Source organism: Dipodomys merriami, unplaced genomic scaffold (genome assembly GCF_024711535.1).
Source record: "Dipodomys merriami isolate MVZ:Mamm:240054 unplaced genomic scaffold, mDipMer1.0.p SCAF_5, whole genome shotgun sequence".
Classification (NCBI taxonomy): domain Eukaryota; kingdom Metazoa; phylum Chordata; class Mammalia; order Rodentia; family Heteromyidae; genus Dipodomys; species Dipodomys merriami.
In genome coordinates, this window is record NW_027206068.1 from 51,428,112 (window position 1) to 51,452,788 (window position 24,677).

A 24,677-nucleotide genomic window follows, 5' to 3' on the forward strand; every position below is an offset into this window, starting at 1 on the left:
TTTTTTTTTTTTTTTTTAAAAAACATGCTGAAGAGAAATCTCTTTGAAACATTATCTTGGACATGGAAATTAGCTTCCAGTTTTAAAGAGCGAACTTGGACTTACGGTCTCTTTGAACCATGTCCTTTTTGTAAAGTAACTATTTCAGTTTATACAAAGTGAAATTTTGGAATGTTCCAGTGGTAGGGTATATTAATTTGAGTTTCTATTTTTAAAAATACTTAAAAGTTTTTAACCTTGCTAGTGCTTCAGAAGTCAAGGGGAAATCACTGCCTTTTCCACTGTACTCCTTAAGTTAATCCATGTCCAAGTTTCTAATGGGCTTCAATAGGACTTTATGTAAATGTCAGCTGTTTGGTTATTAAGAATAAAACAAAAATCCAAGTCAGGATTGATTGTGTTAGCAACATAACACAAAGTCATCATGTGCATTTCCCCATGACTTTTATTTCCTTCTTATCTAAAAAATATGTTTCTAATCTCTCTCTCTCTCTCTCTCTCTCTCTCTCTCTCTCTCTCTCTCTCTCTCTCTCTCTCTCACACACACACACACACACACACACACACACACACACACACACACACACACATTTAATAATCTCCCCATCCTTTGGTTTCAAAACTGGCAACTTATGTCACTGTAAAGACTTAGTTAATTGATTAAGTGCTAAAGAGTTTAGATGCTTCCTTTATTTTATTCTGTGTATAGTTTAGGGGCAGGTTCTTGGTTTTTTTTTTTTTTTGCAGGGGGGGGTCCCAGTCGTGGGGCCTGAACTCTGGGTCTGGGCGCTGTCCCTCAGCTCTTCAGCTCAAGGCTAGTGCTCTACCACTGGAGCCACAGTGCCACTTCCGGCTTCTTTCTTTTTGCTTATGTGGTGCTGAGGAATCGAACCCAGGGCCTACAGGCATACAAGGCAAGAGCTCTACCACTGAGCCACCTTCCCAGCCCAGGTTCTTGAGTTTCTACTTTGCAATATGCCTGCAGCTTACACTTCTTGGTCATAAGGCCTACATCTATGATTTCAAACAACCACAGACAGAAAAGATCTGGTGAGAACAACTGGTTATACCAAATGTATGTATGTATGTATATATATATATATATATATATATATATATATATATATATATTTCTTATTGTTTCCTAAGCAATGCAGCATGACAATCAGATATATATATATATATATATATATCTTATTATATATATATATATATATATTATATATATATATATATATCTTATTAACTATTACAAGTAACTCAGAGGTGACTTGGCAAATGGGAGGATGTGTACAGAATAGAACACTATGCATTCTATTTGAGCATCCATAGATTGATATCCTTGGAGTGTCCTGGATCAAACTCTCCATGGATATGAAGGAATAACTAGAATTCCTCCCCTATTCTTGTTGCCTCCATATGTTTAAATTGGAAGTTGGAAACAAAGTATAAGAATTGGAACAGTTTATCTTTTCTTCCCTTCCAATTCTTGTTCCAAGCTCTTTTCTATTCATCTAGTGTCTTTAACACCTCATCGTGTATGTATGTATATGTGTGTGTGTGTGTGTGTGTGTGTGTGTGTGTGTGTGTGTGTGTATCCATAGAGACACAATTTGATACATAATGCGGCCGGATAGATATTACTATGAACTCTGCTAGTCTTATCTTATGGACTCTGATAGTCTTATCTTGTCTTTCCCAGATTAAAGAACAAAAGCGTTAATATATGAAAGGAATTCTTTTATGGTTCTTTTTACATTTTTTGGACATTGCAACTCATTTCCTAATCCAAGGAGTTTTCTAAACCATGTCATTTTTAATATAAAGTCACTATTTCACTTTATATAAGGTGAATTTTGGACTATCTCAATGGTTAAGATATAGTGTTCTAACATTCTATTTTAAAAAAAAATACTCACCATAGCTAAGGTAGAGAATCAACCCAGATGCCCCTTAATGGATAAATAGGTCAAGAAAACGTGGTATACATACACAATGAAATTTTACTTATTAAATAGAAAGAATGATATTGTACCATTTGTAAAATAAATAGAAAGACCTTAGAAAAAGTATATTAAGTGAAGTCTCTCAAGCCAAGAGAGACAAAGCTAGATTTAGCTTTCAAATTAATAATACATTGGGTGGTATGCAAGTATATGCAAATGAATTAGCTGAAATATGATAGATTCAAGAACAATCTTAAATAGCATAATTCCTTGCCCTTGCCCATACCAACACCTTCATTTACCTCCCATGCCTGTTGATTCTGCCAACTCATCTACCTGTCAGTAGGGAAATAAAAGAGAACCTGAAGGTGGTTATTAATGATATGATGGAAACAAAGCTAAGATTTTTATAAAAAGGAAATAATAAACAAAGTATAAACAAGTGGACTGTTATTCACAGATTCAATTAAAAAGAATCCCACACACTTTAAAGCAGGTCAGTAAATAGGAGAATTTCTTAGCATCTCTTTTCTTAGTATTCTCTACCCATTTCTATCTTCTTTTCCCTCTGAACATAAAACATGTACTAAATTTCTTTTATACAAATTTTTCCATTAAAAAGAGCCATATAAGCAAGTACAAATAAGATCTAACCTAGGTTAGTTGTTTTTATTCTAGGCTAATTAAGCTGATTGTGCTTAACTGAGATTGCAAATCTTACTGGAAGTTGTGTATTATTAATCATTTAGAGTATTCCAAAGTACTGTCTAATGATGGCTAATAAGCATGCTATCATGCTTCTATATGGCATGCACTTGCATATATTCTAAACACTTTACAGCTATTAAATGAGTAACCACACAGTTATATTAACATCTTTGTTTTACAGACAAGGAAACAGAGACACTGAAAGTTAAGCAACTTCTCAAAGTCATACCATTCATAAGCAGCAGACCCAAGATCATGTGCCTAAGAGAATTTCATTAACTTGAAGGAAAACTGTAAGACTCTAAAATTAAATAATAACAAATTTTATTAAATGTAAGCATATTTAATTAACCATTCTTTATCTTATTCTCTTCATTGGGACTTATAATGTGAAGGAATTATAATAATCAAACAAGAACTTCAACCACATACTAAATAGTCCTGGAGCAACTACTTTATGCTAAGAATTATCTCAAGGAGTAAAATATTTTTATTATTTTTTGATTGAGACAATACAAGTTGAGTACTCCCATGCTCCAATAAAGATGCAAAAATAAATGTGTGAGGATGAACCTGATATAAAATTGAAGGTATCATGTTTTTAAAAGCTGAAAAATATTTATTGTTCAGATGGCCAGCATCAGATGTTCAGCAGTAGATTAAACTGATAGCCTTTCACATTTAAACTACATGTGTTATTTAGCTCTAATCTTAACACCACCTCAGATGTTATGTTTGTAAACTTAAACCGCCTGGTTCATTTTATAGGTTGCAATTAAATGGATAGCTCACTGCAAATGGCTTTAACACCGTAATATATTTTAACATGGTAGTTTGATTTAAGGCCACTGACAAGTTTTCTCAAAAGCCTGAAGACCGAGCATTATGCTAGACATTAAAAAGGGAGGATTGTCATAAAAAAGGATTGCAAAACTATTATGGTCTGTATGCCCATTACAAATGCTCTGCTTGTTATTCTGAAACACTAAAATAACTTGCATATGACCTCATTAATTCATCCTATAAAGTCAAATATAATTATCAAACCCATGTTGACATTTTGAGCAAAATATAGGATTAGATCAATTCAATTCTTAAAAGACAAATTTCAAAAACTTCCATAGATACAATACTTCAAAAGAGAAAAATAGTGTAAAAAAATAAAGAGGAATAGAAATGAATGTCACGAAACACTTAAAGTCTATTCTATAATAGCCCTTAATCTAGTCCTCCCACTCCCTTCCCAAACTTACTTTGGTATCAAATAATCTGGAGAGATGTGAAGCTGCCTCAAAGATTTCTTTTCTACAACTTATGTTGCTAATTTTCAGCTATTAATTGCCTGTGAATTCTAAGAATGGAATATGGCAGAAAGCATCTCCTAACATGCTTTACTATAAAACCCCTTGTTCACAGAACATCTTGGAAGATTTGAGTTCTACAGAAGTCACTTGAGGACTTTGGAATAAAAAAGAAGAGACTGTTGTCATAAATATATTTGCTGGATTCTAAGATTCCTGCAAATACCTTAGCTTCTCTGAGCTCATAGAATTCCCTTCAATGTTCAACTCAATTGGGATGCTATTATTTATACTTGACTCCTTAAGATCATTACTTGATAAATTTTGAAGACTAAATATTTCCTGAACTTCTCTATTAGAGACTTACTGCTAAGTTATGGTTTTGTTTTCCTCTTACTGTTTTTCCTAATGTTACCATCTTCAACCTACCTCTACTAATGGTTTAACTAGAACATTCTAGTTCCACCATCAATGCCTACAGAGTCAAAAAATGATTTGACCATACATAACTGCCTAATGCTCACAATGTCCTTGACTTGGATGCCAAGAGCCAGACTTAGTCACATATAAGGATATCACTTAGACCTTCTCAGTCTCTTTCCATATTGGGCCAACCTAGAGATCGTGTCACCTTCCTTGAATTGCCTTTCTTTTACATAAAATATTATGGATGTCTCTGAAAATATAAGAGGATAACTTTGTAAAATGTTATCAATTCACTCAAACATGTTCCATTGTTCCACATTGGACAAGACATCACAGATATACGAGAATCCCTGTTATATCCTTCTTGATTTACTTCCTACACTAATGAAGACAGTATAGATCCACATTCTTTTGTGTGTAAGGGTACTGGGACTTGAACTCACAGCCTTGTACTCTATACTCTTGCTTGGCTTTTTTGCTCATGAGTAGTGCTATACCAGTCAAGCCATGCGATTACTACTGGCTTTTTACTGGTTAATTGAAGATAAGAGTCTCTCTCAGACTTTACTGCCCAGGCTGGCTTTGAACCATGATCTTAGCCACATTATAGCCTCCTGAGGCATGAGCCACCAGCAACCAGGATGCATCCACATTTTAATATCTTAACTGCCTACTATGGAAAAATACCCAGTACATAGTTTCTTCAATTTGGCTACTAATATGCACAAATTATTGCATTTATACATACCCTTTTCAACTCTTTTTTTCACTCAACTCAAGATCTACATATTTTACAAACAGATTTATTCATTCATATTAACTTCTTTATAGAATTCTATTGTATGCATATACCTCCATCTTTAAACCAGCCTGTTATAGTCTGAATAGGTACTGTCTTCCCATAGGTTCCTGTGTTACACATTGACCCCTAGTTGGTGAGGTTGTTTGGGGAGCTTGTGGAAACTTTGAGAAGTGAAGCATAGCTGGAGGAAATGCGTCCCTGTGCACATGACTTGGAAAGTTCTAATTAAACTCTGTTTCCTCTCTTGCCTTCTTGCTATCCACCATGAGGAAAATAAGACCCACTACCACACGATGTTTTGCCTTAGCTCATGGAACCAAGCAACTATGAATTGAACCCTCTGAAATTTGAGGCAAAGTAAGTTATTCCTCCATTAAGTTGTTCTTTCAAATATTTGGTCAGGGGTACGCAAAAGCCACTAGTACAGGATACAATGGGATGCATCCCTGTGTGTTTACAATGTGGGATGATTTAATCAGGCTAGTTGATAAATCCATCACCTCACATACTTAACAGTTGCTTTGGTGTGAAAAACTTTAAAAATCTAATCTTTCAGCACCTTCTGACAATTGAAGAATACTTTAGCTATAGAAGTCTAAATTGATGAAGTCTAAAATGATGAATGCATTCCATTGTTTCCGGACACCTAGTTTTTCTGTGAGAAAATTGCCCTCAGTTCTAATTGTCATTTTCTTTTGGTTATCTCTTATTTCTGAAATAATTTCTGTATTTGTTTTGGAAGAACCTGGACTTGGATTTATGGCTATTATTTCCCCTAAGATCATAGCATATTGTCAAATTAAGGCTTTTGTTTGCTGCAGGCTGAGGAAGTTTGCAATCATATAACCGCTCAGCCTTATACTTCTGGAATTCCTGTCCTAGACTGTCTTGTTCTAGTAACTTTTCTTCATCAGCCTTTTTATCTCTTTGTTTGGATTGTTATAGTTTTACACTTCAGAATACGTTGCAGTCCACTTGTCCTCTCTTATGCGGAGCCTAATCTGTTATTTAATTTGTTGAGTTCTCAAACCACTTAAAATATACGCTCTATTAAAATGCCTTCTTTTTCTTTCCCCATGACTATTCATCTCCTATTTTTTCTTATTATCTCTTTAAGCGTCTTAATGTACTTATTATGTTTCAGATTATTCTATAATCTTCTTTTCTTGGGGTACAAATTTTCCTTATGGTTGCAGCTGCTTTCTCTGTCTCATGAAGTTTTGTTTTCTAATTTAAAAAAATTCCATTGTGCTCTGTGCTAAGAGGCAATCCCTTCAGGGTTGTTTCCACTCAGGTTTCTTCCAAAAACCTGGGAGGACCACAGATTCCAGTGATATACCAGTGTTAATTTCTCAATGTGGGATTCCTGTACTCTAGGCGTGGTGTAAGTTCATCTGCTCAGTGCCAATTTAGGTTTACAATTCTTTGCAGGTATCTAGATCCAGACTCTCCCAAGCCTATCCCAGAGGCTAGTATTTCTGTATTCACATTTCATACACGACCTCACAAACAGAGTTTGTAAACTCTGTTCCAGCATCTCTCACATTGGTATGGAGCCTGTCACAGATCTGAACTACAAGTTTTGACAAGCAAATCTCAATCCGGTTGGGAATCCCCTATAAGTCCCATCACTTCCCCTACTTCTTGGAGATTTGTCTTCATGTTCTGACTTCATATTTGTTACTAAAGAACTTTACTCTCTTTTTTTTTAAGCTTTGCTACCTGCTTTTAAAATGCTATATTTTTCAATATTTCTGTACTGAAACAAATACTAGATGGTTCTCCCTTCATCTTTTACTGTGCTGACAGAAGTTTCTGTCTTGATTCTCCTGTGTAGTTTATTTCTTACTCATGGATTCTGTTTAGATTTCCCTCTCTCCCTTTATGATTGGAAGTCTTCCCTAAATATAGCCATCTAATGTTTCTTTCCTCCTTCAAACTGAATCCCTTGATCACTCGCAGCTCTATACAAAGTCTCCTAAAACCAAAACCAATCAACCGTCTGTCTGATTGATTCTAGAAGCCCTATCACATTATTTGAACTTTTACTTCCAAAATCAGGGCAGATTGAGACAGAGCAGGCAGGCTGCTAAATATACTAGACTTATCAGTGCTATCTCCAGATCCACGTTATTTCTTCCTATCCATTCCCAACCTTGAGCTATGCCCTGTGAGGTTGATTGCTGCAGGCTGATGGACCAGGCCTCAGCAGTCTCCTACTTTCACTATAATCCCAGCAAGATTACAGGATGATTTTATGTCAACAAGGGTAACTATGCACTAGTCTGAGTAAACGACTCTAATACCAAACCATGACTAGAACCCTATTTTGTGGGCTAGGAAAAAAAGCTAATCTCAACAAAGAAAGCTTTTGTCAAAGATTTACTCAGATAATCAATTCCCTACTTAGGTGCTGAAGTCATACACATTCATCCCAATCTATGACGGTGCAGTGATTATTGACATTCAGAAAAATCAATGTCTCAGAGCCTGAAAATTTTTATCGGCCAAAGAAAGATGGATGCACTTTTTATATTTACTGTGACAGTGAAGACTCTGAATACATTTTTGAAAACATCTGCAGTAAGAATGAAAAATGAAACATTTTTATCTTGTCAAAAGAAAAAAAGCAATTACACACAAATTTAGCATAATATTACAAATATCTCCATCAATGGAAGCATCTCTGGATAATATTGCTATTAAAGTATACTACCTTTTAAGAAAATTTTTCAGTTTCCTGAAATTGGTACCTGTACATGCTATATAGCTAGGTTATAAATTTAATTCACTTTGAATAAACTTGCAGTAAATAATGTCTTTTGACATGGTAAAAAAAATCAATAATGCAATTTTAAAGTTGATTTTTAGAAAACATTTTCATCTACTTTGAGATTTGTGCTGAAAAATAAAGATTTTTCTATTTTTGAATAGGTAGAAAAGAGGCTATAAATTAATCTTAATAATATTCTTCTTGTATATTCATTTAACAATTAACAGCTATCCTCTAGCTCATTCCTTTATATTCCTTAGAAACTTTAGCTTACTTCTATGATCTACTATCCATTCCCTTTGGGGATTTTTTTAAAAGAAACCCCCCTAAATAATTTTCTATTAAAGATACCTCTTACAAATTCTACGCCATGGGCTGGGAAGGTGGCTCAGTGGTAGAGCACTTGCCTTGCATGCATGAGGCCCTGGGTTCGATTCCTCAGCACCACATAAACAGAAATAAAAAGCCGGAAGTGGCGCTGTGGCTCAAATGGTAAAGCGCTAGCCTTGAGCTGAAGAGCTGAGGGATAGCGCCCAGGCCCAGAGTTCAGGCCCCACGACCGGACCAAAAAAAAAAAAAAAAAACCAAATTCTACGCCATCTTTCTATTTGACACTCCTTTTACATTAACACACAAAAATTCTGGCAACGTTTTTGGGGATAATGTTCCATAATTTGAACTAAAAATGTTCCATTATTTAGTGAAAGCTATCTATAATTCTAACAGATGATGCTTAGATGGAGGTACTTGTAATATGGTGGGCTCATTGGCATGTGTCCATTATTATAATTCCTTTGCCATAAAATGAAACCATTCACAAGTTAATGTTGTAAAACAATTCTGCACAACTTGCCTAGGTTTGTTCTAGCAAAATGGCAAAACTAGATGGCTTAAATGAACAGAAATATACATTGTTTTACAGTTCCAGATGCAAAAAGCCTTGAATAATGGTATTCATAGGACCATTATACTGTTGAAAATTCTGAATAAATGATTCCTTCCCTCTTCCTAGCTTCTAGTATTCACCAGCTATCTCTGACAGTCCTTAATTTGAAGATGTATCACTATAATCTCTACTTTTGTCACAAGGTAGCACTTCCCTCTGAGTATTTATCTTTCTGACCCATCTCTTCTCCTTTAAAGAAACTAACCATACTGCTTCAGAGAAAGCTCTGCCATGAACTTTCCAAATAAAGTGACATTCTTTGAGGTTAGGAATTTAACTCATTTTTGAAGATATATAATTTTATCCATAATAGATATCATGCCAAAAGAATACCTATAGAACCTACAGAGAAGACTCTGGCCTTTGCATAATATCTTAAATAGGCTATGCTGAGCCTATACCTGTTTTTTATAAGCTTCCATTTCCAAAACACAAAAATAAAAAAACTAACCTACCTCTCCCCTTATCGTTATCATCACTGAATGATGGTAAAGCACAGAAACCACTGTATTTCTTCCTTTTTTTATTTTTTGCTGGTCCTGGGGCTTGAACTCAGCATTTGGGCACTGTCCCTGAGCCTCTTTGTGCTCAAGGCTAGCACTCTACCAATTGAGCCACAGCACCATTTCTGACTTTTTCTGAGTAGTTTGTTGGAGATAAGAGTCTCACTGACTTTTCTGCTGGAACCACAATCCTCAGATCTCAGCTTGCTGAATAGCTAGGATTACAGGCATGAGCCACCAGCACCTGGCTAAATCACAGCATTTTTATGTATCAATATCACAACTTCAATCTGTACTGCATAGCAACAAGTGAGCATCATTGCAATTGTGTTGTCCTGCATGTAAAGTGTCATCCTGATCCACTCATCACCAAAAATAGTGTCTTTGTTACTTTCAGATAGGAATAATTCAGTTCCAACATACTCTTTGGAGTTCTGTATTCTAGGCTACCCATGTCACCAATCATATCTCTAACCTGGTTTCTCAAGCAGAACCTGAGACAAAAGCTTTTCTGCTTTTGTAAATCCCAGAGGAGGGAAAAGTAGAGAAATGATGGAAATGAAAGAAAAGAGGTTGATAAAAATGAGAAGGTCAAAATGAGGACATGTTACCAAACTGATCAACATTGGGCATCGGGTAAAACTGATTCTTGGATCTTATAAACACCCTCTTCCAAGAATGATTGTATCTGAAGGCAGTAACTCCAAATTTCAGGATATGGAAGATATTAAAGTATTTTAGCTGCTGCCTTCCATCTCTTATTGGTCAAAGTTTCACCCATAGGATGTTAGTTCTTCCTTATTTCTAGAGTGCAAAATTATGGATGCCAACTAGATCCTATAGTCTTAGATCTTCATTAGCAGACAGAAATCACATAGTAAACTGTAGCATAAGGAGGGATGCTGTGCTCTCTTGAAGTCAGTTGAAGCCCTCATCAGTTTGGTCACTACCGTTGCAGCTGGAGAGAAAGAAGTAGCCAAAGACTCCTGGATACAAATGAAATCCAATAGTGCTGCAATCCAGTTGATAAAAAGTAGTTTAATTTTTGTGCCTATTCTGACTTTAAAAGTAGCATGTTAGATTCTAGGACTTTAGCTCAATGGGCATGCACAATATCATGTGTTTTTATCCCCAGAACTATAAAAATAAAATAATAAATAAAAATTATCATGCCTGCTGAATTATTTTTCCTTTGGAAAATGGAAATGAGTCCATGGCCCACTTGGTGTTTTGTCTTTTCAAGATAGTTGGGGCTTGAGAGAGTCTAAAGCAGCGTATACTTAGACTTATCTCTCTTATACTTAGCCTTAGCCTTATACTTAGCCTTAGACTATCTCTCAACTGTTTATTTGCTTATTAACTGATTTTGGTCTTTTTTGTAACATGAGACAGAGTCTAGCTATTTTACCCAGGATGGCATTGAACTCTTAGGCTCAAGTGACCTTCTTGTCCCAGCCTCCCAAATACGTTGGCTATGCATACATATCACCATATCCACTAATTTGCATTGAATCTTTTTTAAAGGATTGGAAATAGCTTATAACTAAAAGCAAAGCAATATGATAGGCATGTAAAATGGTCCAAGCAATAGAGGAATTACCAATATGCTAATAGTGTGTTTAACATAATTGCAATGATAGAACTGCAAATTTGCCTCTGAGTTACATAGTTCGGCAAGTATGATAAGTCATAGAGGTCTTGTTATCGGTAGGGAGGAAGCATGCTTTAGGCAAAGCTAAGTTTTTTTCTGGCACTGAAAGCTAAAAGAACTTTCTGGTGTAGTGCTTTATAGAGAGGAAGTCGAATGATGTAATGGACAATGCCCTCAACATTTTTACCACAAATGCAGGTGTTGGTTTCATTTTATAATGAAGCGGGACATGCATTTTTTTAAACAGTTTGTACTGGCATTCCTTTTAGGAGTAAACAACAGTTGATGAGAATAACCTTTGGGGTAAAAGCAGAACACTCTCAGGATCTGGTAGGGCTGCAAAGGCTTAAAAGGAATAGGAAAACAGTTTGCCTAATGGAAAAAAAGATCCTGGAGACCCACATCAGCTTTGATATGAGTAGGTGAAGAGCTGAAATGGTAATAGAGATGAGAGAGATCCAAAGCCACCATGAAGGGATCCCATGTCACCTACCACCACTCCTGGTCTTCAGTAAGTTTTGTAAGCTCATAATGGTTTTGGATATTTTAATACATACATTGAAGAACTATTGGTCAAGATGGCAGTGAGGTGAGATGATGACAGAACATGAGAACTAGAAGCTAACAATAAAGAAGTCATAAGACTATAAGGCATCTGGTATAATGAACAGCTGCAGAGCAAAAGCCACTGCTGATTGAAGGCAAGTCCACAGGCTCGCAGTGCCAGAGAAATGAGTGCTCACTTGGACATCCCCTTCTAAAAGCCAAGAACCTTATTTGTCCCAATGACAGGAAATTGCTCCTCAAAAACTGAGAGAAGCAAGGTAAAAGAAGCATTCAATTGTCACCTCCCACCCATTTTCCTCTTCTTTTTGGTTATAGAACTTCTTTTCTGCTGCTAGGGACATGGGGAATCAACCAGAAATATTTCCAAATTAATCTTTCAGCTGTTGCTGCTTGTTGACAAATGCTGGGGGAGAGGTAAACCCGAAGGATATGGGTTTAATAATCTATGAGTGTGTAGATGAGACAGTCTCATAGATGACTATAGCTCTTTGATTATTTCCAATTCCTGAATTCTAGGAAGAAGAAATGGTAGTGAGACAGCTTTGACAAGTGGATAAAAATAACACTTGTCTAGGCGATAACATAATAATAACATAGATGGAAGGTGAATATTCTAATAAGCCACAGGTGCCTTGCTTCCTAACTACTCATCCACTGGGTGCAGCCTCATTTCTTCCCCATTCAGACTGTCACATGAGAAGAAAATAAACTGTCATCTTTAAGCCATTCTTATGTGGCTTCTAATAAAGCAGCCAAATCTATACCTTTTACTTAGAATATATACCTATCTATGGATTTGACTTTGCTATTTGAATACAGCCATTTCAATGATGTTGTATGCCTCCTAAACTTACAGAAAAGTATAACTAAGAGGTTATAGAAATGGACTATAACCGACCTACAGCAAACATTTCACAGATAAATTATTTTCCCATTTTATTTATTTTTCTAATAAAAAGATCCGAGTGGCCCACATTGCCCATTCTTGCATATGTTTAATATGCTGCAAATAAAAGGTAAGAAGAATGTTGTAATTTCATCCTGGCACTGAAAGCCCACACATGAATATAAGGAAGAGGGCAGTTAGAGCAACACCAGCTCTATTCTTACAGAAACACAGTAGACAAAAGAAAATCTGCTGGTGCTTTTATATATACTATGATATATTGTTCATCTCTAGCAGTAATTATAACTACTGCTGACTTTTTAGGGCACTAATTCAGTTAGAGATTAGATTTAACTTTATGTGACAGAAACCCAATTGCTATGCTTCAAGCACATACAGAATTATTATATCGTATTTCAAGAAATTTTAAGTGAATGTGTAAAATTGTTATAGTGATTCTACAAGGTTCTCAATAATCCAGGCTTCCCTCTGTACCGTGGCATGTTGTTTTCTTCCTTGTGATCACCTGTTGATCAATGCCTGTTACACTATACACATCATAATTATAATCCAAGCAGGAAGAAGAGGGAAGAATGGATAATTTAAAAGAAGCAATCATCCTAAAGCATTTTCCTGGACTTATAGACCTAATGAATTTTTATTACAATGCATTGTCCAGAACTCTATCTCTGGTGATTTCTTTTTCTTTTTTTTTTTTTTTTGCTGGTTGTGGAGTTTGAACTCTGGGTCTGGGCACTGTTCTGAGCTCTTCAGCTCAAAGCTAGCGCTCTACCACTTGAGCCATAGCACCCACTTCCAGCTTTTTCTATGTATGTGGTGCTGAGAAATGGAACCCAGGACCTCATTCATGCAAGGCAAGCACTCTACCACTGAGCCACCTTCCCAGCCCCTATCTCTGGTGATTTTTATATGCAAATAACCCAAGGAACAAAGATTTTTTTCTGGGTACATTGTTAATATAAATCTTTTAGGTATCTTTTAGAAATGAATAATGCTGTGTATAGTGAATAGGCCACAATCAGTGTCTGCAGTGCACTATCAATAAAAATTCTGGTATAATACTGGATATCAAGAGCCCAAAACATTAGAATCACTAGATTACTAGAAAAGTTTTTATCAATTCATTCTATTAGTTCTTTGGGGGCGTTTTACCACATTTTCACTGGAAAAAAATGATTGATACTGCCTATTTTCTTAACTACTTTCTTTATCATGTCTTCAATATTAGCTGGAAAGTGTTTAAGACTGAAGTACATTGAAAATGACCACAAAAGTTTTAACACGTTCCAATTAAGGGATAATTTCATGTCCTTCACATTTTTGTCTGTTTATGGGCTGGGTGACTTATTGACCAATAGAACATGGCAGAAATAGTGCTGTGCCAGGCTTTAAGAAACTACCAGCTGCTTCTTCCTGTCTATTCCAATACATACTCTTGAAAAGTAACCACCATGATGGGAGGCAGTTCAAGCAGCGTTGTTGGAAAAGCCAACACGAAAATGAAACAAAAGTTACAGCCCTGGCTGACCTGACACATAGAAGGCAGCAAATTGCCATCTATTGAGCCGTTTTCAAATCTTATCATCCAGCCTGATGAGCTGTTCTAGTGATCCTAGTGAGTGCCTTTTGGAGCAGAAATGAGTTTACCTCCCTCCCCCCCACAGAAGTTGTAAAGTTTGTTTTCAACATAGTGTTTTGTACATCTCATTGTTACAATGGGTCAAACTGCTACTTTTCTAAGTTTGAGGGCTACCAAAGGATAAAATCATTTCAAAGTAGAGAGGTCTTTAGCTTGTTTACATGTCCTGTAGTTCCCGGCTTTCTCAATAGGACACTCCAACTCTTGTTCAATTAGGCTAGGAGTCTTTATTGTTGTGTAGCTTCTGCATCCAGCTCACAGTTTAGGAATTAAGCCCTGAAAAGAGGACCTGCTGGGTATTTAAGGGCGCAAACCACACACAAGTAGCTTTTTCACAGTAAGCCAGAGCAAGCAAACTGGGGGTACAGAAGCGAGGATTGCTCTTTGTTTCCCTCTCACCCATTTCTTGGAATCTGCCGAGGTCAGGCTTGATTCTGGTTATTCAGGTCAAGGTGCCTTTTGCATCGCCCCTGGCCTGGAGAATCCCCATGGCGGATGCTAGTTGTTTTACTACTACTTACCGAATTCCAGTAACCCGGTGTTTAACTCACTAATTTACTTCAAGCCTTTCTCTTTGGAATTTTTCCTTTTAATGACTAGCCTGGAGTTTTTTTTGTTTTCTACAGGGAAATCCTGCCTTTCAAGTTGGGCCCTGTTCTTAATAATCAATAATTTCGTTCTGTTCCTGATTTCACATTTTATATTCCTTTTGTGGGGGTCATCACAGCCCAAGTAAAGAAATTATTCCTAATCCATTTTAGGATGGTGCAATATGCATCCAAATGAGAAGGCTTTAATCTACTTAAAATATAAATAAAACTTACAATTCATTATTCAATAAGACGTGGTTCAGTAATGAGCAATTTGGCATAAGATCTGAAAATTGAGTCATGTCCCTACCCCTTACTTCTAAAGAGACAGGTATAAGTTAAGAGATAGTTGGCTGTTTCTAACCAAGACTCAAAATAATAGAACTTTGAACATATTCATAGTTCCTAGTCTAGGGCTGCTATGGCAGATCTGCTCTGTAAGTTGTCTGGGGACCTGCACTTCTTTATTATGTTACTCTAAGTTATTTTCTTCACTCATATACACAACAAGGCCTGTTGCATCTGTATTCCAAGCATAAGGATGAAAGAAAGGAGAAAGAAGTGTGCCCCTATCTTTAAGCATGCAACCTAGAAGTTTCACAAGTCAATTCTGCGCACATCCCATTGGCCAGAGCTCAGTTGCCTTGGGCCACTCCCAGCTGTTAAGAAAAGTAGACAATGTGAAGCTTTATTCATGATGACCATATGACCAATAAAACACAGTTAGACATTCTACTGATAGAAGGAAAAAATAGAAAATATCTATTGGGGATCTAGAGTGCTTTCCATGGGGTGCGTTCACTTGGGAGCAAGAATTCATGCATCATTTAACATTTTACTTCTAAGGAGATCCCTGATTTGAATGTTCTGCCTGAATGAACACCAGACAAATGCTTTGCAAAAACCTCTCTGACCACAATTTCATAAAGACTTCTGCACTGTAAAAAGAGATGATGCACCTTTAACTCATCTTTATGCACTAGCCATAAAGTACTGTCATAAATTAAACCAGAAGTCATTGATTCAGACATGGCTAATAGATCGGTGGGGCATTTTTATCTTTTCTAAGCAACAATTTCTAAAGTATTTTACATGTTTGCTTTTTATATAATTTTAACTCATGAGATATCTTTTCATGTGACATCTTTTCTCAAGAAGCTTTCATAAACATTAATTAAACTTCACAGCACTCTCATGAAGTATGTACTAATACATTCATTTTCATGGTAGGAAACCAGGTGAACGTTACAACTGAGCAATGTGGAATTCACTGAGCCACACCTCCAGCCAGGGTATAGAAGTACTATTCAATTGGTAAGTAATCATTGTCCTATGGCTAACATAACCACAGATATGTTACTAAAGCAAAAAGAAAGCAAAAGTCTTTGTTTTGAAATGCTATTTCAGCTTAAAAATGACTGATTTGTAATCTATGTTTAAATCTAAAGACAATAATAAAATTGGAAAGATTTTCATCAGATTTTTAACACCAAGCTTGATCCCATTTGTTTCTAGATTAAATTTAAGAAAGCAACTGCTAAATAAAAGCTATTCAAATTCATGTGCTAAGAAAAGATAACACATATCAGATTTCTGTGAATGAAATAATAAAGTATGTATGAATGCATATTATATGCATTTTCTGACTCTAACTTGAAGTGCTTATAATGGATAAATAATGTTTTTAAATGAAGTGAAACATGATTATTTGTAAATATACTGTTTTGATGTGAATAAAACATATTGTGACAAAAATTAAGATCTGGAGGGGGATGTATCCCAATAGTAAAGCACTTGCCTAATATGCATAAGGGTTTGGGTTGGTTCCCCAGAACTACAAATTTCTTTTCTTGATTGCAGTACTGGAGTATAAAGTGAGGGACTCACACTTGCTCAGCTTTGCTTGCTTGACGAGTACTCTTTCACTTACGACACACCTCTAGATTGGCGTGTTGCTGGTTATTTTGGAGATGGAATCTTACAGACTTTTCTGTCCAATTTGGCTTTAAACTATGATCTTCCAGAGAAAAGACTCCTACAGTAAATATAATTTTTTAAAAGAAGAAATTTAAGCCTAAGGTTTTGGTATTGTTGTTGTTACTCAGAAATTCATTGTATACATTTCACATGTTCAAGGAACTTTCCAAGTATAAAATATTTTTATAACCCTGTAGAGAGAAAGATAAATTTATTCCATTTGCTGAGTGGGATTTTAAGCTTTGTACTTATTTCTGCTAATCAGATCTTACATCTAGAAGCATAAGGTTGAAGCCTCTCAGTTCAATAGAAGCTTTTTAAAAAACTGGAAATAAAAGCAAGAGTGCTATTTTCATAGGAATCGACAAGTGTCCAATGCAAGATTTACTGCTAACGGACAGCATGAGGTGTAATGAAATATGAACCATTGACTTTCAGATCACATTTCCTTCAGAAATCGTTCCCAAAAGTTCCCTAAACCTAAGGGTTCTAAAACCCTTAAACAAGGACAATCTCAAGTTTAAATATAAGGGCAATCTCTGAAACTGTCTTTTGGAGCTGCTGGTTTTTCAAATCTCAAGAAACATGGAACATTCTCCTAGGAAATTTGCTGTCTAGACTCATAAAGAGGAAAATCTATGCTTCCTTTCCACCTGGCTCGCCCTTTCTTGTGGACTGACATGGTCAAAACATTAGAGTGTTTTAAGTCAGCTAGTTGATCAAGGCCATTGTAAAGCTAATAGTCTAACCTTATGGGGTTTTTTTTTGTTTGGTTACTGGAGGTAGAGGCTACTTTTCCAAAGGAATATCAAATTTAATTCTAATGACTTCATGACTTAGCCAACCCCCAAAATATCTGCTCCTCAAAACCTGGTAAACATGAAAAGTTTCTTCGCTGAAAGATAAAGGTTAGAATAGAAAAGATGATGGTCACTTGCAAGGTCACTTTTTAAAAAAAATTAAAAAATCTATTCAGGGATGCAACTTTTTGAAAGAAAAACACATATACCTGCCTTCATATATATATTAGACACGTTTGGGGTTTTTTTTTTAATAACACCATTGACTTTTGTCTACACAAGTGATAGGTGAAATTCATTTAGCATTGAGTCTTCTGAGAACAGAAGGATATAGGAGATGAACAGGACATGGCGCCCTCCCTTAACAAGCTTGCACTGTAAAAGGAAGGATATTCCAACAAGAATAAAATAAATATTATTAGACGGCCACAAGAATATATTATGCCTTTTATTTTGAATTGGGTTTCTGTTTTTGGTGGGGGGTTTTGTTTGTTTGTTTTTATGATTCTTGGGATTGAACTCTGTTCTCATGCATGCTCAGCAGGCTTTCTAATGCCAAGCTAAATCCTCAGTGTGGGTTATGAATTTTTATTTTTGTTTTGATGTTGCTGTTGTTGATGGTGACAGGCTTTCTCCCAGACAGGATATGTAGCCCACGCTAGTCTTGAATTCCTGCTTCAGCTTAATAAATGCTGGGATTTTTAAAGGTATGTACCATCATATTCAGCTGTATTATATTTGAAGGAGGAAAAGACTACTGAGATCCTTGGAAGGATTTGGAAAGTATAGTCTCAGCAAGAAGTTTGATTTAGATCGTGATGGATAGCAAGCATTTTGGGGTGAATGAGGTCCCATGAACCAGGACAGTGGAGGTAGGGGTGATGGAAAGATTCCAGATTGCAGAAACAAGAGTATAAAATAAGTACTGTTGGTAGAAAGAAGGGTACCAAGTAATAGAAGCAAGGGCTGGAAAGACAGGTCAGAACAAATCATATTCTTGGTTTCAGCTTGCAATCCATGCATTAAAGTAGAGTGTCCAATGTAGAAGTAGATTTGATTCTAGGAACTTGTTGCAAACATCCTTCACTGCTAAGAATGCTCACTCTCTGCCTGTGATAGTGATTTATGCCATCTAATTGCACATTAGAAGTTTCAAACGTTTCATTAATTGTGCCTTGGAAATGATCATAGCTGTATTAAAACCTCACTTATACTAAGATGATAATCACATTGGCAAGCTCTGTAATCTATGAAGATAATAAATGTGGAACTTGAGAATGCATAAATAGACCTGATGAGGTCTAGCCCACTTTTCTTCTAGAAATATCAAATGAGCATCAGTAATAACTGACTTGTTTCACTCTCTTATGTTCCAGGCCTTCTATGGGAAGTAGTAATTCATTTTAAGATAACATGATGCAAAATCAAGGTTTAGAGCCAAATGTGACATGAAAGATTATATGTACACAATTACTTGTTTATAGACAGAAAATAGAAGTCCATATGTTAAATAACTTGCTCACACTTACTCAGAAAACTATTGAGCAACCTTAAGAGGTAGAGATAAAACACAGCACATTCAGAGCAATGAAGAAAAGTCACTGAATTTTGAAAGTGCTTTTTTCCTCCTACTTCTACTATCAAAAATAACTATGATAGTTAATTTGGATTGACAACCTTTGTGAATTGAGAAGCATAGGAGATCAATAAAGCTCACCTCTGGGTGCTTCTGTGAAGGTGATTTCAGAGAGTATTAATGTAGGGGAAAAAATCCACATTGAATGCAGGGTAGTACAATAAGTTGGTGCCAGGATGATGGAATAAAAGGAAAGATGGAGAAAAACAGAGAGCCAGGTATATTCTCTATCCCTCTTTTCCTTTCCGTTCCTTCCTTTCCTCTTCTTCTTCCTCTCTTCTTTCCACTTTTTCTTTTCCCTTTCCTTTGGCCTTCCTCTATCCCCTTCTCCTTCTTCATCCCTGTCTTCCTGGCTGCCATGAGTTGAGCTGCTCTTCTGCACCATCCCATCCCTGCCATGATTGAGGGAAACTTCTAACAGTGTGAAACAGAACACTTCCTTCCTTCCTTAAATTGCTAAAGTGTTCATTCTCAGGCATTTGATCACAGTAATGATAAAGCTAACATAGTAATTTGCTAAGTGAAGATATCCTGACTTGTTTAAGACTCGTTCCTCACTTTTTTTTTTTTGCCAGTCCTGGAGCTTGAACTCAGGGCCTGAGCACTGTCCTTGAGCCTCTCTGTACTCAAGGCTAGTGTTCTACCACTTGAGCCACAGCACCACTTCTGGCTTTTTCTGTTTATGTGGTACTGAGGAATTGAACCCAGGGCTTCATGCATGCTAGGCAAGCACTCTACCACTAAGCCACATTCCCAGCCCTCACTTGTTTTTTGTCCATTTTTTAATCCTCTAAGATGCTAAGCATAGTCCTGCCTCACAGCTTTGGTACTTACTATTTCCTCTTCCTGAAATAGTCTTCCCTCAGGTATTTGTTTTAGCTTTTTAAAATTTTTACCATCTAGACCTTAATCAAATTTCACATTTCCAAGGAGGGAGGCCTTCTCTGAGTATAAAGTTGTATTCTCCCAAATTCTTATGCTATTTCCTGCTATAATCTTTTATCATTATATTTGCCACCATCCAATATATGGACATATCATTTATTTATATCTTCTTTAAGCAGACCATAAGTTTCATGAAGACAGAGATTTTGTTATTATTCACTGCAATGTACCCAATACCTGTAAAGTAAGACATGAAATTCAAATGTTCTCATAAAACAAAAATACACATTCCTTGGTTGCTATCAATAATCAAGGAAAAACCTCCACTTTAGATCAAGAAAATCAGAAGGGTAAGTGTAAAAAGAGCATTTTTATTAGCTTGCTGTGTCAGTGAACTTGTATTAAACATTAAATGGCACACTCAGAGACATGTTGATCAAGTTCAGTGAAGGCACTGCATTTGTTTCCTGTTACTATGTAACAAATTCTAGCCAATTCAGTTGCTGAAAACATCCAATTCACAGTTTTGTAGGGTAGACATCTGGCATAGTGTGGCTGGATTTTTTGTTCAAGATAGTGAAGGAAAGGTGTTGTCCATAATGAATGTATTGGAGCACACTCAGGCTGTGATAGAATTCATTTTCCTGCAGGTAAAAGACATCTTCTACACTCATTTTAGTATTTAAAATAAACATAAAACTTTCCTAAAACAAGAATGAAGCTAAAACACAATAGATCTTTGTCTTTCAATCTAGAATTCTATATCCACATCTAAGTATTTAATCAAATAATAAGGGTAAAATTTAAATCATTGTCTTGTGTATAAGCTTCCAAAATTTTCTCACCATATGTATACTATTTTGAAGAGTATTCTATGAGAATTATTCCATCAAAAGTAAAAGAATATGTCAAGAAAGAAGCCAAGGAACCTGGTGACATGCGGTAAATGTCACTCACCCTGCTTCTGAGCTCTGAGTTCAAACCTTGGATGGGGCCTTGTCTCATTCCCTACCCTTGACACACCTTATTGTGATCTTAGTCTTCCTTCCTCAATGTTCATTCAGATAGTCTGGCTGTGACCAACACAGCTAAAGAAGTAAAATTTCTGTTCATGATATCTTGAGATTTAGGATCTCACTGATCTTACAGTTTTCACCACAATCCCTGTGAGTGAGTCTCTGGTAGAATTACTGAGGCCTAGATGGGGCCTGGGGGATTTGAGTCCTAATGACTATAACATTTTTTCCAATTATGTATTAATACTCTTTTGGAAGGATTACGCTGTCCAGCAACTGAGCCCTTCATACAGACTTGAGAATATTGCTAAAGTGAGGAATTATTTCACTTTGCTTATAATGATAGGAAAGGATTCAAAGAACCCTGACAGACAGAGGATGAGATGAGGTCTTGTTTACCTAAGCCATGCAGGACCCCCTAACAGGCATATCTGACTAGGTAATAAGGTAACACCAAGGATTCTTCCCACATTAAAGAAGGGCCTTGGGCATAATCCAGAGAGAGGTATACTTGACTGCAGGATGATTCAGGCGCACTTCCTCTTTAGACTCATGAGATGAGTTTACCGAAAATCTCCAATCACACAGTTGACCTCATTTGTGACAGATCTAATGGACTTTTATTTGCCTCATTTGAGGCCCTAATCAGTGGCTACTTTTTGCTTATCTAATAGACAATAGCTGGCAATCATGCTATCTGCACAAAGAGAAATTGGTCACAAAAATTTTGTACTCATTACATGACTGTTTCTTTGTGCAATATTGTGTAATCTATCCTTTGGAAAGGAGACACCATCTCAGTATGACTTCTTAAGAATAATAGACACTGTCACAGTTTGTTAATCCCATTAGTCTCCTGGGAGAAGGTGAAGTTTATTAATTACCCAGCACAGGTCAGTGGGTCATCAGAAGCCCATTAAGGGAGTTTATCCAAGGCTACTTCAGGACACAAACCAGTTGGAAGCTGGGTATATGCAGGCTCTGCTCTCAGGGTGCAAACCCCAGCTCTGAACATGCCTGCAGAGCATCTGTAGGACACAATCCAAGTTCTGGACATGCTAGTGAATTTAGATTACATATGTGTGTGTATATATATGTATATATATATATAAACATAGATATCAAAGATTTTAGGCAAAGTGATTGAAAGGGTGTTGTTTCCGATGCTTTGCCAAGCATGCAAATATCTAGCTGGATCAGCCTATATTTGCAGTAAGCCAGCTTCTCTGACTACCCAACACTCTAAGAGACATGTAAGACTTTCTAGTTCCCATTGCCCTAATAACAGATTTTTCTACTTTTCTTTGCCTCAAAAGCATTAGTCATTAAAAACAAATTAATAATATATCATTGTGTGATGTCCCCCAAAGTGGCTAATTGCAACACAATGTAAGATATGCTAAATTAAGAGCATGAAGTGCCACTGGAAGCTCTGAAGTCATCCTTTACCCTTGATGAAAAAACTTCAGTGTAAATATAAGAAGGGAGGCCATTCTCATGGAGGGAAATAAGCCAGGCCAATGATTCTACAGGAAAGCTGATATACCCCCTGCCTTCTGGCATAAGAGAAACTCATGTTCTCCTTTGCTGGCTTTGGAAAGAGAGAGAGAAAATAATTAATTTTTTTAAAAACCCAAAATCTTTAGATCAAACCTTCCTTTCCAATACTAACAACAACACCAATACCTTTTCTGTTATTAGTCTTGCACATAAACTTCATCCTCTCTACAGGGATGGAGCAGAGCAAGTTGAGTATGTTAGAAAGCTTTCTGTAACTGTAAGACATACCTGGAAAATGTTAACTTATAAAGGAAAAAAAGTTTAGTTTTAGAGATTTCTTATTGGCCCTATTACTTTTGGCCTGTGGCAAGGCAGTATATTATGGTGAGGAGCATGTCTCAGAGAAAAACTGCTTATCTCATTATTGGGAAGCAAAAGAAAGGGAAGAAGTTTCTGGAATTCTTCTATCCACAGAACAACCCAAAGGCCCTCAGATTTACTGCTGCACCCTCCCTTTAGTGTTTCCATCACTCCCAACACACTTCAGGCTGAGTACTAATAGTTTATCACATGAACTTTTATTGGCTACTTATTCAAATTATAGCTGTGAGCAACCCACTTACCTATTCTAGAATCTAGACAATACCTCCTGTTCATGTCTGTGTTTGACCTACTCATGAAGGATCCTCACAAAGCCAATAGCATTAGCACATCTGTTCGACAGGTGTGCTTTCAATAAGAGCCCTAATTCCATTCTCTATTCATGAAAAAATTGGCTTCATCTACCCATAAGAAGGCAATCATTTCTTATCCCAATCTGCCAACTCCTCCCCACCATCTCCCATACACCTAAGATTTTTCATGACTGGCATCCTATGGCTCTGAAGATTCTGGAACCCTATGTCATATTAAAATGTTCACATAGATACCCAAAATAAAGTCTCAACAGCACAAGATCCTACTATTGAATTCCTTTGAAATTCCTGAAAATTTCTCCCATTTGAATGTATTGTGATCATCATTCTTCTAGCAAGCTGCTATCTGAGAAGAAAATTAGACCCTCCAAATACAAACAATTTCAAATGATAAAAGTCATGAGCATAAAACACCACATTTTAAAGAAATTCCATTTGAAAAGACAGCTTAGTTGTGGCTTCAAAAAGATTCACTCATGGAAGCAAAACCACTATAGGGGATAAGGAAGAAAGAATAAATTTTATATGAATCAGAAATGACATGATGGTAGGAAGAGCCCAAAGGTGAGGATCTGAAAAATGGAGTTGAAGGAACAGAGAAAAGTCACCGACAATTCAGAACACGTGGCAGCCCTTAGAACCAACCTTCCTACTTCAATAGTGGGACCTCAAAAACCGTGGGAGATGATCAACTCATCATGTCTGTCCTCTACCTTTGTGAATTCTCAGCAAAGTATCTGGCAAAGAGCAGGGACACTTTGGAACCCCAAGGACAGCATTAGGAAAAAGAGAAGAGCAAGGACAAACTGCTGACATCATTGTATATAGGCCTCGGTGATAATAACCTTTGAATTGAAGATGCCTGTTTCTTTCCTACCTCAGAACTCACACAGCTTTCTTTCTGGCCACTTCTAATCTGGAATTATAGAGATAGAGAGTCTGAAAAACACAGATTGGAACATAATCAAGTAGACAATAATGCAATCTGGCACCTTGGTATTTAGACTGAACTTCTAGATTTCACCACAAATTCAGCAATTAAAAATGAATACTTCCATGTATCCTCGGCTCCATTTAAAGGCAAAAAGGTAAAAAAAAAACAATAAATAATGTTTTATCCCCTACTTCATCAAAGTATCATAGCACATTAAAAAGTGCATGCATTTATGGTATACATTGTGGCATTTTGATGTATGTGTAATAAAAGCAACCTTTCTTAGTAATGTTCAGTTTCTGTTACCTCTAAGTGGTCCTACGTATTCCACACCCTAAGTGTCTATGAAGATGTTCTCCTGGCCCTGTAACCCAGCAGTCGCATTAAAGAAATCCCCTTATCTCTAGCCACCTGCCTCACTGGCATCATGCTCCCAGACTTCCGTTACCTAGAAGCTTCCACTAACATGTAAAAA

General features: G+C 36.5%; 1 protein-coding gene across 1 annotated transcript in view; it reads left to right on the top strand.

Annotated features, from left to right (window-relative positions):
• The first annotated feature begins 5,451 nt into the window (after window positions 1-5,451).
• Window positions 5,452-24,677, top strand: part of Met (MET proto-oncogene, receptor tyrosine kinase) — a 137,171-nt gene continuing 117,945 nt past the window's right edge. Inside the window, exons 1-2 of the mRNA XM_069996618.1 lie at window positions 5,452-5,540; window positions 15,990-16,073. The gene's annotated coding sequence lies outside the window, so the exon portion shown is untranslated. The remainder of the gene's footprint in view (window positions 5,541-15,989; window positions 16,074-24,677) is intronic.